This window comes from Aotus nancymaae, unplaced genomic scaffold (assembly GCF_030222135.1).
Source record: "Aotus nancymaae isolate 86718 unplaced genomic scaffold, 86718_ANA_hifiasm-v0.15.2.pri h1tg000040l, whole genome shotgun sequence".
Lineage (NCBI taxonomy): Eukaryota > Metazoa > Chordata > Mammalia > Primates > Aotidae > Aotus > Aotus nancymaae.
In genome coordinates, this window is record NW_026988454.1 from 33,120,639 (window position 1) to 33,133,742 (window position 13,104).

The window sequence follows — 13,104 nt, forward strand, 5'->3', positions numbered from 1 at the left end:
CAGGTTCACTTATCACTTCCTGAGTTGTCCCCAGTGAACCAGATTTGCCTGCCTAGAGGCAATGGTCTGGGATACACTGAATTTATTCAGAGGATTTTGGTTTGTTTGCTTTAATAACTCTTGTTAGCAAAACCTAAAACTTGAACATTATCCAAATCCACTGCCAGAATATAGGTGCAACAGCTTCAATCTAGTGATCAAAGTAGAAAAAGTCTCTGTGCATGCTCTTTAGTGGAAAAAAGAAAAAGAAGAAAAATAAGTAGAAAAAGGTTTTGATTCCCAATGAACTTGATTTATATAAATTTGCATGTACATCATGATCTTTGCTTGTGATTTGTAGAAGCAAAACTGAAATTAGGTGATATTACTTTTGGCAGTTGAATACATGCTATAAAAATAAAACTGAATTTAAATAAAGCGAAAATGTTAAAATGCTAGATGTTTCATCACAGCAGAGGTTCAAAACCATTGTATCTGCCATGAGGTTTATCCCACTGCAAATAATATTAATAATAATAATATTTGTGATTTTTTTTTAAAAACTAAAATAGATTTTCATAGTTCAGGTTTTTATTTCATTAACTGATGTTCCATGTGATATCTGTTCCACAAGAGCCAAACCAAAAATTATCTGTGCAGGAAGATGTTGTTGCGGTCTCCACTAAGGATTAAAATACTCACTGTTTTAAAGTTTTATGGAGAGATCAGCATTTTACATGCAACCATTTTTCACCATAAATTAATTTTTCTTGTGCCTTGCTTTTTTAAAAACTTAAATACCCTCTGACTCTGAAAAATGTTTCTCAAAAATAATAAATGGGAATAATAAAATAAATTCATATTGGGAAACTTTTCACAAAGGCTATCTCAGGAGTTTCTCATAAAATCTTGCTTGGTAGCAATTATTGTCATTCACTGATGGGTCAGGACACTGAAGCCTGGGGAATTAAAAGTCTTTTTGATTCGGATACCACATCAATACAAAACTCATGATTTGAGCTCAGGACTAGTTTCCCAGGACATTGTTCTTTTTATTAGTTTCGTATAACAAGTATTGATTGTAATAAAGCAACCATTGAAAGTCCCCAAAAAAGGTTCCTTAAAAATAGTTTTATTGCTTCTGCCAAAGTATTGTGTCATAGTCAAATGTGGAGATGTGTGTTCTGTGTGCTTACCCTGCACTGGTACAGCAGCAGCTTTACTTAGCACAGTTCTGAAGCCCTCTCTTTCTTTCTTTTTTTTTTTTTTAATTTTAAACAAGGTCTCTCTCTGCCACCCAGTCTGGAGTGCAGTGATGTAATCTTGGTACCCTCTCTTAGAAGTGGAAACAGGTGCCCTCTCTCTTCTCCTATATCCACTGTCCCCTCATCCAGTGTCCTCCTCTTCACCCAGATACCGCCACATCTAATGAGTTTACAATTATTTTTAAATTTCTTTCCATGAGATGGTATCTGCATACCAGCTGGGGCTAGAATGTAATCCGTCCTGCAGAAGTTAAACCATGGATTATGTGAAGAGCAGGAGGTGGTAAGTCGGGGACATTTGATGGAAAATTTACTGGAGATGTCAACCTCAGTATCACATGTCCATCTAACTTCAGATTTCAGAGTGCGTGATGTTTGTGCTAGAGCCAGTCATTGGAGTAAGTTCAAGTTTGGAGAAAATTTTCTTCCAAATTAACAAGAAAAAAGGAAGAAAGAGAGAGGAAGAAAGGAAGGTGGAAGGAAGGAAAGAAAAAGAAAAGGATAAAGAAAAAGGAAAAAGAAAAGAAGAAAGGGTAAGGCTTTTTGTACATGTATGAGTTCCGACTCTTAGAAAAAAAAATCATTTAACTAAGTTACTTCATTTAGCCAAAGAAGATAATTTTTCTTAGAGAATCAATAAATGTCATTTATCCAGTAGTCTCATTTCTTCAAATTCATATTAGAGGTTATTAATAGGGGAATAATGATGTGATCAAACAATTAGACAAAAATATAGTATATTCAGGTTGAAGAACAACACAATTGCACCTTGAATAGCTGCACCATACGGCTGCAGGAGCAATTGGAGTCCACGCTGTAGGTTTTGTCCCTGGTTAGGAAGGAACATGAGGCAGACCTGCTCCCCTAGCATTCTCATCTCAGTAGGCACCACCACCAGCTTCTCAGGCCCAAGCCTGAAACCCATCTGTGCTTTACTTTCTTCTCTTTACACCAACAAAGGGAAGAAAGAGAAAGAAATCTCTTCCTGACTAGAAGGCAGGTTCACCCTTCTTCACTGCGCTGTCTTATGTCAGACACTCATTAGGTTTTGACAGCACTATAGCAACACCAGCTTGATTCTTCCTTTCTAATCCTGCTAGGGTGATCTTCCCAAAACACAACCACGTTCAATTCCCTTTGCCTAAGAAGCTTAAACTCCCTAGATGCCCTGCCCTTGCCTCTTTATAAAATTCAAAGCCAGCATACAGGGACTTTAATGAGTAAACCCCTATTGAACTCTCTCGTCCCCACTGTTCTTTCCTTTGCCACTGGAAATCCATCTACTTTTTGGATAAAATGACACGCAGTTCCAAAAAAGAGTACATTCTCTGTGATGCCATGTCTATGCAGGGGCAGCTCCCTTTGCAGGCTCATCCCCCACTGCTGTTTCACCTGGCTGGCTTGGCACAGGCCACATCCTTTCAAGAAGTCTTGCCTGCCCCAGCCTGTTCTGAGTATCTGTTTTTAGTACCCCTAGTCTGCTTTGAGGATCTCTTGGAGGCTACACCCATCTTATACTGACCCTCTCTTAACATGCTGCCAATGATGTCTATATTCCTGTCTCCACCCGCAACTTTGAAATCCTTCCCAGCAGGCACCTAACACATTCCTGGCACAGAAGAGGTGTTCAGTACAGTAAATCCTTGCGAAATGATTTAAAGACAAACTAATAATCAACATGGTAACCAAAAGAAATGAAGGGGCGATATGAACAGGAAGTTTGGAGTGGGCAGTACTGGCAGTGAGAAAGTTGTTTCTTTGTAGTGTTAACTGAATTGGGTCAAATGGAAAAAAATCCAGAACTGGGTTCTAATCTAACTTTAACACTAACTGTCTGCCTCTGGGCAAGTCATGTAACCTCTCTCGACCTGAGCGGACTTTTTCTTTCTCTTTCTTTCTTTCTTTCCTTCTTTCTTTCTTTTTCTTTCTTTCTTTCTTCTTTGTCTTTCTCTTTTCTTTCTTTCTTTCTTTCTTTCTTTCTTTCTTTCTTTCTTTCTTTCTTTCTTTCTTCCTCTTTCTTTTTCTTTCCTCTCTCTCTCTCTTTCTCTCTCTCTCTCTCTCCCCCCCCTTCCTTCCTTCCTTCCATGGAGTATGACATGCAATGGCACAATCTTGGCACACTGCAACCTCTGTTCAAGCAATTTGCCTGCCTCAGCCTCCTGAGTAGCTGGGATTACAGACACCTGACACCATGTTCAGCTAATTTTTTTGCTTTCTTAGTAGAGACAGGGGTTTCACCATGTTGCCCAGGCTGGTCTTGAACTCCTGACCTCAGGTGATCCACCTGCCTTAGCCTGCCAAAGTGTTTGGATTACAGGCATGAGCCACTGTGCCCGGCCTGACTTTATGTAATATGAACTCCCTCATAGGTTTTCTGTAAGGGTAAATAAAATATTGTACATATGGTGTCTATAATATTTTTCTAGAACATATTAAGAATATAATAAGAGTTTAATAATTGAGTTCAATAAATATTAACTTCAGCCCCTTACAGTTTAATATTATCTAAACATGACACTTTGGGAGGCTGAGGCGGGAAGATCACTTGAGGTCAGGAGTCCTAGACTAGCCTGGCCAACACGGTGAAACCCTGTCTCTACTAAAAATAAAAAATTACCTGGGTGTGGTGGTGCATGCCTGTAATCCCAGCTACTCCAGAGGCTGAGGAAGGAGCATCACGTGAACCCAGAAAGAGGAGGTTGCAGTAGCTGAGACTGTGCCACCGCACTCCTGCCTTGGGCTGGACATGGTGGCTTATGACTGTAATTCCAGCAGGCTGAGGACTGAAGACTGAGGCAGGAAGATTACTTCCCTTGTTTCTAGAAAAAATAAAAAGAAAAAAAAAGTTCCAAACTGGAAGGGAAAATTGAATTCACATTAGTAATAATGTCTCCACCATTCCCTGTCTTTTTTCTTCTTTTCTTCCTACAATATCTCACTTTATAATTTTTCCTAAAGATTTATACACACATCTTAAGTGTACAGTTTGATGAGTTTTGACAAATTTATATATCCATGTAACCAACAGCCCTGTCACGACATAGAATATTTCAATGGCTTCAAAACAGTTTTCTTGCACCCTTTTCCAGTCAGTTCCTTCATGGACAATAATTGTTCTGATTTATATAACAATATATTAATGCTGCCTTTTCTTGAACTTCATATACAGTAAATGAAACCATGTGTTCACCTTCACACAGCATTAGTCTGTGAGATTCATCCATATATAAGTATGAGTAGTTCTTCATTTTTTTGTGGCTGAAATGTATTCTTTTTTCCTTTATTTTAAAAAAATTGGGGTACACAGTAGATCTATATATTTATGGGGTACATGAGATGTTTTGTTACAGGCATACAATACTCTTTCATATGAATGTCACAGTTTGTTTATCCCTTCTCCTGTTAATGGACGTCTGGGCTCTCTTTCCCAATTTAGGATTATAAATATTCTTGGATGAGTCTTCTTGTAGACCTACATTTTTGTTTCTCTTGGTAAATACATGGGAGTAGAAGTGATAAGTCCTGGCATGTTTAATTTTATTAAAAACTAACAAACAGTTCTCCAAAGCGACTGCATCATTATATACTTCCACTGGCAATGAATGAGAGGTATTGCACCCCCCTAAATGCTTGCCAATATTTGGGGTTGTCAGCTTTCTGAAAAAGACTAACATTTTGCATTTCCGCTAAACGGCATGAGTTACTCCACATTCCTCACCATTGCTTGATACTAGCCGTCTTTTTCACCTTAGTCATTCTAGTGAGTATGTAGTAGGATCTTGCTGTGGCTTTAATTTGCATTTCCCTGTTGACTAGAGATGTTGAGTAGGTTTTCATATGCTTATTTGCCATCCGTATGTCTCCTTATGTGAAGAGTTTTTTCAAATGTTTTTGCCAAATTTTTCATTGTGCTTCCCTTCTTACCATGGAATTGTAAGATTTTTTTATAGATTCTGGACACAAGCCCTTTGACAGACATATGCTTTGCAAATATTTTCTCTCTATCTACAATTTGCCTTTTTATGCCTTTCATTGTATCTTTCTAAAAGTATAGGTTTTTAATTTTGCAAAAGTCAATTTCATCAATGCTGTCTTACGATCAGTGCTTTTCATGTCCTACTTAAGAAAACTCTGATTAACTCAATGTCATGAAGACTTTCTCCTGTGATTTTATCTGCAAGGTTTATTGTCTTAGCTTTTTAATTTAGTTCTATGATTCATTTTGAGTTAATTTTTGCTTATAGTATGAGGTAAGGATCAAGGTTAATTTTTTATTAATCCATAGAGATATATAATTATTTCAGCACTGGTAAAAGACTATCCTTTCCACATTGAATTACTTGGCACCTTCATTGCAAACCAATCAATCATATAAGTGTGAGTCTATTTCCAGATTTTCCATTCTGTTCTGTTGATCAATTTGTCTTTATATCTATTGATCTTTATGCCAATAACACACTGTATTGAATAATGTAGTTTTATCGTAACTTCTGAAATTAAGTATTGTGATAATGGGAAATATATGTTTGGAAACATATATTTGGTCTCAGATCTGTTTCCCCTTAAAATTTTTAGAATCTCCAAAGTGATGTCCTTTTGTACATTAATGAGTTGACTGATGGCTGACAGCCACTAGGTAGCTTCAAGATGGAGACTGATCACAGTGGACTTTCAGCCCACCCCCCAACCTCTGGAGAAAAGAAATAGGCCAAAAGTTAAGTTGATCACAAGTGTCTTGGTGATCACCAATAGTTTGGTTTACTCAATCATGCCTATGTAATAAAACCTTTATAGGTTTTATTACCTCTGGATAGCTGAACACATGGAGGTTCCTGGAAGGGCATGGAAGCTCCATGCCCCCTCCTCCATACCTCACCCTATGCATCTCTGTATCTATATCCTTTGTGATGTCCTTTGTAATAAACTGATAAACATAAATATTTACCTGAGTTCCTTGGGTCATTCTAGAAAATTAATTTAATACAAGGGGCAGAGCATGGAAACCCCAATTTCTACTTGGTAAGTCAAAAGCACAGGTAAAACCCCTGGAACATGTGACTGGCATTGAAAATGGGACTTAGTCTTGAGGGACCTAATTCTCAATCTGTGCGATCTGATGCTATCTCCAGGTAAGTGATATTAGAATTGAATTGAATTAGAGGACACCCAGCTGGTGTACACTGCAGAATTGATTGCTTGCTTGTTGGTGGGGAGAAATCGCATATTTGGTCACAGAAGTCTTCTGTGTTAACTGTCATGGTGGGTGAGCAGCAGAGGAACAGTTCATATTTTTCCACTCAGAGATGTATATCCTCCAACTTTGATTTTTTTTTTTTTTTAGATAATCTCACTATGTCCCCCAGGCTGGAGTGCAGCCTCTGCCTTCCAGGTTCAAGCAATTCTTCTGCCTCTGCCACTGACTAGCTAGGATTACAGGTGTGTGCCACCACACCTGGTTAATTTTTGTATTTTTAGTAAAGATAGGGTTTCACCATGCTGGCCAGGATGGTCTCAAATGCCTGGCCTCAAGAGGTCCACCCATCTTGGCTTCCCAAATTGTGGGGATTACGGGTGTGAGCCACCATGCCTGGCTATATCCTCCAACTTTGTTCTTCATTTTAAAAATTATTATTGCCATTCTTTGACTTTGCTTCTCCTTGTAAATTTCACAAGCAGCTTATTAATTTTTTCCAACAAGCCTATTAGTATCTTTATTGGTATTACATTGAATCTATAAATCAATTTAGGAAGAATTGCTGTCTTAACAATGTTGAATCTTCTAATCCACAAACATGTATGTCTATGTTTTTTAGGTCTGCTTTTATTTTTCTCGGAAAGATTTTGTAGTTTTCAGCGTAAAGGTCCTACCATCTTTTGATAAATTCATGTCTTAGTCCATTTAGGCTGTTATAACAAAATCCCACAAACTGAGTAGCTTGCAAACAATAGAAATTTACTTCTCAGAGTCCTGGAGGCTGGGAAGTTCAAGATCAAGGTGCCAGAAAGTGTCTTGTTCCTTGTAGACAGTGACTTCTCACTGCATACTTACATGGTGGAAAATGCAAACAAGCTTTCTTGGGCCTCTTTCATAAGAACACTAGTCCTATTCATAAGGGCTCCACACTCAATGACCCAGTCACCTCCTCAAGGCCTCCCCTCTTTTTTTTTTTTTTTTTTTTTTTGAGATGGAGTCTCATTCTGTCACCCAGGCTGGAGTGCAATGGTGCAATCTCGGCTCACTGCAACCTCTGCCTTCCAGGTTCTAACGATTCTCCTGCCTCGGCCTCCCAAGTAGCTGGGATTACAGGTGGGCACCACGATGCCCAGCTATTTTTTTGCATTTTTAGTAGAGATAGGGTTTCACCGCATTAGCCAGGATGGTCTCGATCTCCTGACTTTGTGACCTGCCTGACTCAGCCTCCCAAAGTGCTGGGATTACAGGCATGAGCCACTTTGCCCGGCCGAGGCCTCACCTCTTAATGCTGTTGCATTGGGAATTGAGTTTCAACATACAGATTTGTGGGATTTGTGGTGGGGAAGAAGGACGCAAACATTCAGACCATAACAATCGCCAAGTATTTTTATGCTACTATAAATGGAATTTTTTTAAGTTGTCTAATTGTTCACTGTTAGTTTATATAAATATACATTTTGTTTATTGACCTTGTATCTTACCATCTTGCATTCACTCATTAGTTCTAGTAACTCTTTGTAGATTCTTTAAAATTTTCTATGTACAAAATCGTTTTATATATAAACAAATAGAATTTTACTTCTTCTTTTCCAATTTATATGTCTTTTGTTACTTTTCATATATTACATTAATGAAGACTCTAGTGAAATATTGAGTAACACAGTAAAAGTAGACATCTTTTCCTCCTTTTTGATCTTAGGAAAAAGTATTCTCTCTTTCAATATTAAGCTTAATGTTATCCATTAAATATTCATAAATATTCTGAAATCAGATTTAGGAAAATACCACCTTTTATTCCTACCATGCTAAGAGTTTCTATTATAAACAAGTGTTAAATTTTTATGAAATGGCTTTTTTTTATCTCAGTTGTAATAATAATTATTATTATTTTTTTGGTCTTTGCTCTGTTAATGTGGTGAAATACATTGATTTATTTTCCATTGTTAAACCCTATTCGTTGTAATGTATTACTGTTTTTACACATATTACTGGATTCGATTTGCCAAAATTTTGTTACATAATTTACCACTTAGGTTGGCATATCAACATAATGTCTTTTTTCATGATGGTTTTGTTTTAGTATCAGGATAATGCTATCTGTGTGTAATGAATCAGTTATTCCCTCTTGCTTTGTTTTCTGAAAGACTTTGTTTTAAACTAGTTTTATTTATTCCTTAAAAATTTACTGAAAATCACCAGTAAAGACCTCTGAGCCTGGAGTTACCTCCGTGCAAAAGTCCTTAATTATGAACTGGATTTCTATAATTAATATAAGGATATTTAAGTTCTCTATTTTTGGGGGGTTCTGATTTGGTAATCTGTTTTTCTTAAGAAATTTGTCTATTTTATCTATATTGTCAAATTTGTTGGCAAAAGCCATGCATAGCATTCTCTTATGATCTTTTTAATGTTTGTAGAATCTGAAGTGATGTCCCCTTTTCTGATATTGGTAATTTTGGGTTTGCGTATTTGGCTAGAGTTTTAAGAACTTTATTAACATTTTAAAAGAATAAGTTTTTTTTTCTCTATTGTTTGTCCAATTTCCATTTCATTGATTTCGGCTATCTTTATTATTTTCTCCCTTCTACTTATTTGGGCTTAATTTTTGTGTTTCTTTCTGTAATTTCATAAGGGCAAAAGGTAAATCATTGATTTTAGATCTTTTTGTTTTTCTTTAATTTATACATTTACATGTATAAATTAATACCTTTTCAGGAAATAAAAAGATCTAAGAAAAACGAAAAGATCTACCTATAGATTTGCTTCAATCACTGTTTTAGCTGCATCCCTCAAATTTTGGTATGTTGCATTTTTATCACTCAGTTCAAAATATTTCCTAACTTCCTGCAATTTTTTTCTCTAACTTGTTAATTACTTAGGAGGATATTGATTAATTTTCAAATATTTGGGCTTTTCCCAGATATCTTGTTTCTATTTGTTTCTAATTTAATCCCACCATAATCAGAGAGCATACTCAGTATGATTTCATTATTTTAGAATCCTTGACTGAGACTTGTTTTGTGGCTGAATATATCATCCATCTTGGCAAATATACCACATCGCTTTTGAAAAAAAAATTGTGCCTTTTGTATTCTTTCAAATGTTGGGTGTAGGATTCCATAAATATCAAGTAGATCAAGAGGGTTGATAATTTTGTAAAGATCTATGTGTTCCTGATTTAATTTGTCTAGCTATTCTTTTATCTTTGGAAGAATGGCATTAAAGTCTCCAATTATAGTTTAGTAATGGCAATTTTTGTTTTTAAGTTCTGTTATTAGGCACGTAAACTAAAGTGCTTGCCACTTTCTACATTTGTTCTTTAATTTTGGCTTTCAGCACTTTATGTAATAACTGTTATGTTTTTCTAGTGAGTTGATAAATTTCTTATTATAAAATGTCCCTCTTTATCTCTGGTGAGAGATGGTGGTAAGCTGAGATTGAGCCACTGCACTCCAGGCTGGGCAACAAGAGTGAAACTCCATCTCAAAAATAAAAATAATAATAATAATAAAAATACCCTGGCCAGGTGTACTGAGTAGTACTATAATTTTTATTAGTACTACTAATAAAAATACCCTGGCCAGGTGTACTGAGTAGTGCTATAATCCCAGCACATTGGGAGGCCAAGACAGGAGGATTGCTTGAGGCCAAGAGATTGAGATCAGCCTGAGCAATGTAGCAAAACCCTATCTCTACAAAAAAAAAATAAAAATAAAAATAGCCACGCAGGATGGCATGGAACTGTAGTCCTACCTACTTGGGAAGCTGAGGCAGGAGGCTAGCTTGAGATAAAGGCTACAGTGAGCTATGATCATGCCACTACACTCTAGCCTGGGCAACACAGTAAGACTCTATCTCAAATAATAATAATAATAAAATAATACACCATAATCAAGTGGGGCTTACTCCATAAATCTAAGAATACTTGGCATCACAAAGTCAATAGATACAATTTGTCAAATTTAAGAAGATTTAAAGAGAAAATTCACAAATTCACAAATCATCTCTGCAAATATTAAAGAGATATTTGATACAATAGAATGTCCATTCTTAATTTTTAAAATTCAATAAAATAAAACTTGGTACGTATTTTGCTAACATAAAAAAGACATATAAATAGAAAGCCCAGAACAACACAAGGATGCTCATTAGACCACTGGTATTTAATGTTTCATTGAAGTTGTTAACTTACACCATTAGATAACAGAAGAAAATCAGTAGTGTAAGAACTGAAAAGGAAGAGGAATAACTAACTCTTAATCCATCTGACAAAGGTCTAACATCCAGAACCTACAAGGAACTTAGGCAAACTTACAAGAAAACAAACAACCCCATTAAAAAGTGGACTAAGGATATAAACAGACACTTCTCAAAAAAGACATACATGTGGCTAAGAAATACATGAAAAATAGCTCAACATCACTGTTAATTAGAGAAATGCAAATCAAAACCACAATGAGATACTGTCTCATGCCAGTCAGAATGGTGATTATTAAAAAGTCAAGAAACAACAGATGCTGGTGATGTTGCAGAGAAATAGGAACACTTTTACACTGTTGGTGTGAATATAAATTAGTTCTACCATTATGAAAGGCAGTGTGACAACTCCTCGAAGATTTAGAACCAGAAATGCCATTTGACCCAGCAATCCCATTACTGGGTATGTACCCAAAGGAATATAAATCATTCTATTCTAAAGATACATGCACATGTATATTCACTGCAGCACTATTCACAATAGCAAAGATATGCAATCAACCCAAATTCCCATCAATGATAGCCTGGATTAAAAAAAAAGAAAATGTGGTACATATACACCATAGAATACTATGCAGCCATAAAAAGGAACGAGATCATGTCCTTTGCAGGGACGTGAATGAAGCTGGAAGCCATTATCCTCAGCAAACTAATGCAGGAACAGAAAAGCAAACACTACATGTTCTCACTTATAAGTGGGAGCTGAACAATGAGAACACATGAACACAGAGAAGGGAACAAGACTTACTGGAGCCTTTTGGGGGAGGGCGGGGCTGGGGGAGAGCATTAGGGAAAAGAGCTAATGCATGCTGGGCTTAATACCTAGGTGATGGCTTCATGAGTGCAGCAAACCGCCATGGCACACATTTAACCTATGTAACAAACCTGCACATCCTGCATATGTACCCTGGAACTTAAAACACACACACACACACACACACACACACACACACACACTAAATTTCTTTTTTAAAAAAAGAAAAGAACAAAATAAAAAATGAATGCAGGAAAAAATAAAATTTATCTATCTATAAAAAACTAATTCTATTTGCAAATAGTATAATATTTGATTTGCCTTTTAAAACACATAAGAGAATTGAAAGACAAAACTGCAATATTTGTAAGGTAGCAACATTTAAATTAATATGAAAAAGTAGGTAGCCTTCACATTTGCAAATGATATACAGAAAAACAGATATTTTTGCTGTTTATAATCACAATAAACAAGATAAAATACCTAGAAGTAAGCTTAACAAATGAGCAACACCTATACCTAAGAAAAACTTTAAAACACTGTTGAAGGAAAAAAAAAAGTACACTTAAACAAATGAAACAATATATCTCATGTTTCTTGATACAAAGACTCAACATCATTACAATGTTCATTCTACTTAATGAAGCTAACAAAATTCCAGCAAGAATGGCCAACGAACCTCGAAAACCTCCGGATATTACATCTAATCTAAGACCTTACTGATTAAAACACTTTAATATTGACCGATGAATGGAGAGACCAGTGGGACAGAGTAGAAATTCCAAAATCAGGGACAAACACATGTAGGAAATTGCACTGGTGAAGATGGCATCTTTAATAAATTGCATGAAGACAATGGAGTAAAAGACAATGTTGGAGCTATCATATCATACGCCATGATAAATACCAAATGGACCACAAATTTAAACAGAAAAAATAAAATCAAACAAGTATTTAAGAGAATATAGATAAATCTTATTATAGAACTACAGTGGGGAAGATCCAGCTACCTATGATTCCACTTCCAAAACCTAAAGAGAAAATAATGATAAAATCAAATGCATAAAAATAAAAACCTTAAACATGGCAAAAAAAAAAAAAAAAAAAGCACACACAAAATCCAAAGACAAAAGAAAAACTGAAAATATTGCAATTTGTAAACGCTGATCTCCCCAATGTCTAATAGCTCCCAGAAATCAAGATTTGTAAAACCAACAATAATAGGAACGGGGAAAGGACATGAAACTGAAGTTCACAAATGGCCCTTAAAGGTATGACAATATTCTGTTGTGCTCACGATAAGTAATCAGGCTGGGCGCAGTGGCTCACCCTTGTCTGAAAAAAAAAAAAGTGTTTTTAGACACTCTGTCAAAAAAACAAAATCTGTCTAAGAAGGTACACTGGGATGTTTTGCCCTTCTCTGTTCTATCCAACAAATTCCTCCCTTGCCCACTCTACATTATTATTTGAGTTTCTGTTTATCTTTACACTATTTTGTTACACACATATAAATATTTTTTATATTTCTCTTTCTTATACAAAAGGTAGAGTTTTCTGTTCTACACTTGCCTTTCTTTTCACTATCATACAGCTTTCTCCATGTCCATATGTAGACATGCTTCTCGCTCTTTTTGACAGCTGCAATTATTCCAATA

The 13,104-nt window shown here is 36.0% G+C and overlaps 1 long non-coding RNA gene across 1 annotated transcript in view; it reads left to right on the forward strand.

Moving 5' to 3' along the window:
- The first annotated feature begins 1,606 nt into the window (after positions 1–1,606).
- The window catches only part of LOC105732451 (uncharacterized), a 41,465-nt gene continuing 29,967 nt past the window's right edge, over positions 1,607–13,104 (forward strand). The window contains exon 1 of the long non-coding RNA XR_010336550.1: positions 1,607–1,777. This is a non-coding gene — a long non-coding RNA (uncharacterized LOC105732451). The remainder of the gene's footprint in view (positions 1,778–13,104) is intronic.